The sequence below is a fragment of the Callospermophilus lateralis genome, chromosome 18, assembly GCF_048772815.1.
Source record: "Callospermophilus lateralis isolate mCalLat2 chromosome 18, mCalLat2.hap1, whole genome shotgun sequence".
Taxonomy (NCBI): domain Eukaryota; kingdom Metazoa; phylum Chordata; class Mammalia; order Rodentia; family Sciuridae; genus Callospermophilus; species Callospermophilus lateralis.
Window position 1 is genome coordinate 7,524,326 of NC_135322.1, and position 3,500 is coordinate 7,527,825.

At 41.9% G+C, this 3,500-nt stretch overlaps 1 pseudogene; it reads left to right on the forward strand.

Annotated features, from left to right (window-relative positions):
- Positions 1–2,664: 2,664 nt before the first annotated feature.
- Positions 2,665–3,298, forward strand: LOC143384313 (galactoside alpha-(1,2)-fucosyltransferase 1-like; annotated as a pseudogene).
- The last annotated feature ends 202 nt before the right edge of the window (positions 3,299–3,500 follow it).

Below are 3,500 nucleotides of genomic sequence, written 5' to 3' on the forward strand. Positions count from 1 at the left end.
ATCTAGAAAAGCCTGTATTTCTTTGGTGGGGGAGTGGATGAACCCATTTGTAAAAGGTGATGGTTTTCACTGGGACGTTTGACCACTGTGGATGCAGGCAGGGGGTGCTGGCACTTCTGTGCATTTACACATTTGGGTGACAATGGGAGAACTTGAGTGTTAAGCTTATTTTATATGTATTTTTAATTTTTTTTTAGTTCTACATGGACACAATAAATTTATTTTATTTGTTTATTTTTTTAAAGAGAGAGAGAGTGAGAATTTTTTAATATTTATTTTTTAGTTTTCAGTGGACACAACATCTTTATTTTATTTTTATGTGGTGCTGAGGATTGAACCCAGCGCCCCGTGCATGCCAGGTGAGCGCGCTACCACTTGAGCCACATCCCCAGCCCTATTTGTTTATTTTTATTTGGTGCTGAGGATCACACATGCTAGTCTACCACTGAGCCATAACCTGAACCCCCTAATTGATGTTTTTTTTAATTTTAATTTATTTTCAGTTTTCATTGGTCCATTATAGTTGTACATATGGATGGGATTCGTTGTTACATATTCATACATGCATACAGTCTTAAGTTTATTTTAGAAAGGGGCACACTGCTTGCACTTTTACAGAATGGAGATGAAAGGATATTTTTAATAAGGTCTCTGTTGATGTTCTGGGTGAGTCTTTGGAGTCCTACTATACGTGAGTGGGGGCCATAGAGGAGTTCATTTTTGGAGTAAGTTTCCTCGTTAAGGGATGGGAATAACCAAGAGAATATGTTGTAGAAAGGGGTCACCTAGGAAATGCACCTTCATGGGGCGTAGATAATGGCAGAACCTTTGTTTAAGGGTTTTTTTTTTAAAAGATCATATTCCTTTGGGATAAGAGAATATTAGTTGAAGGAAAACATATTTAAGGCTTCATCACTTAATATTATTCCATTATTATTGGAATATTCCATTATTAGAATAATGAACAAGGGTCTGAGATATGGAAATGGTAATTTCCTTTGAGAGGTTCATTCGTTGAGGATATGGGTAAGGGGACAATCCATTACTGCAGGGACTGTCTGCATTATTTTTGAGTATAAATATTATTGTAGATGAATATATACTTGAATAGCTTAAAGCTGTTCCCACTTTAGCATTTAGAAAACACAGATAAGAGTTGGGGTTGTGGCTCAGTGGTAGAGCACTTGACTGGCATGTGTGAGGCAATGAGTTCAATTCTCAGCACCACATATAAATGAATAAATAAACTAAAAGTCCATCAACAACTTGAAAAATATTTAAAAAAAATAAAACACAGATAAGCAGAAGCCTCTGTATTTATTCAAGTATATTTTACATTTGCGCTTTGTATTAGTGAAAGTGTAATAATCAACACTTTGTATTCAGTAAAGAGTCTATCAAAATATCATAGCTTTCATTTAATAGTAGTAGATTAGTTGTATTTATCCTAAAGATATCTTTCAGCATTAGCTAGCTTTAGGTGATCTATTACCTAGTTACAGCTGAGTCATCTGTTATAACGTCAGATGAGCAAATGGCATTGGTACATATGGATGAAGGACTTGGAATTTCACAACAGCTCTCCTTTAATGTGGATTAGGGAAGGTGGTTCTCCCCATGGAAGCTGTCCTGGATCCAGCTCTCAGGGATATGGGAGTAACACTTCATTTTGTAGGCAGTGTATCCTGCACCCAACAAGGGAATTAGAACCTGTATCTTCCATCCCGTGAGGGGAGTAGGTCCCTGATTCCTTCACTGTCGGGAGCTGCTCTGGATGAACATGCCTTTAAGTCTTGATGCTCCAAGGCACTGATCAATTATTGCACTCCCGCAGTAACTTGGGCTTTACCTCCACTCTGATATGAGGCTGGCTCCAGGAGTAGGCGTCACCCGGTGAGGTTGAGCTACACTCACCTGTTCCTTTGTAATCCTACCCCTTTGCCCTTTTTGGGATAGAATATTCCATAGAACCTCCCCTTGTGTGTCCCCTATATAAGAATAAAGAATTCCAGTAGCTTGCTCTCTTTCCAATGGACCCTTAACTTTGCAGAGTTTTCCCTGGATTATTGAGAAGATACTTCTGTGTGTTTTTGTGCTTTCTTTGTCATTTTCTTAAGTTATTGGAATAGTCAGATTTTGTGAACCCAGCACTAGGTTGCCAGCTAGGATAGATGGCAATACTTTACCCCACAAGGGGAATAGATCCCCATGATCTGACCTTGTGAGGTGAGGAAAACCATGTATACTCCACCTACACTCAGGAGTTAATCCTGTATCCTACATCTGATGAGTTCGCATTCTAGAACATTTCAGTTCAATCTACAAAGAATGAACTTGGAGAAGACATTGAAGAATGCTGCCTTTTCTAATATGTGACTGGTATTCTTCTACTGCTTCTATTACTTCTTATGCCAGGAAGTTCCTAAACTAATATTGACCTCTTTACATATTTGTTCTCTTATATAAATGGCCACAAGTATACAAAGACTCAATGTGTCCTGTGTCACAGCAAAGACACTGCAGTATTCTTTACTAATTTGCTTATGAATATATAAATATGTAGATGAAAATATGTAGATAAATATGTATATATTGATATTTTAGTAAATATTTTAGTATGGGGAGGAATGTTCTTGGAAGCACCAATTTCTTGGGCTGAGCGTTATGAGAGAAGCTACTCCACACATTTCTGGTTTCCCTAGCTGTTGGATTTTCTTCCAGCATCTGCAGGAATGGATATGCAGGGAATTCCCCCTCATGACTACCTCCAGTATGGGGACAGCACTTTGGGCCAGCTCTGCCTACACCTCACTGGAGCCCAGCTTCACACATTAATGGGTGTCATCTGCCATGAAGACATCTGCAGATGCTGGCCCAGTGCTGAGAGGGTTTGGTGGGTGACTGCACCTACCTCCAGCAGGCTATGGACTGGTTTGGGGCACAGCATGAAGGCCCCATCCCTGTGGTCAGCAGCAATGGCATGAAGTGGTCCTGGGAAAACACTGACATCTCTCGGGGTGATGTGGCTCTCCAGGGAAGGACTTGGCCCTGCTCACTCAGTGCAACCACACTATCATGACCGTTGGCACCTTTGGCTTCTGGGCTGCCTACCTGGCTGGTGGAGACATGTCTACCTTGCCAACTTTACCCTGCCAGACTCAGAGTTCCTGAAGGTCTTCAAGCCTGAGGCCGCCTTCCTGCCCGAAGGGGTGGGCATTAATGCAGACTTGTCTCCAGTGCAGACAGGGCTAGGCCTTGGAAGCCAGGGAGACTTTTGGGACTGGTCTCATCAGGCTAGAGTCCGACAGACGTGTCTCCAGAGGCCTGGCAGCTTCTGGAGAAGTCAGGGGTGGTCCCAGAGCAGGTGGTGCCCATGGCCAGAGAGATTCTAGTTGGCCAGAGGTGGAAAGAAGTAGGGGAGGGGCTTCCTGGAGCTGCCTGAACACCTACAACCAGCAGAACATCTTTTCTGATGGCTGAAAATGCCCAGTGAAGCTTGT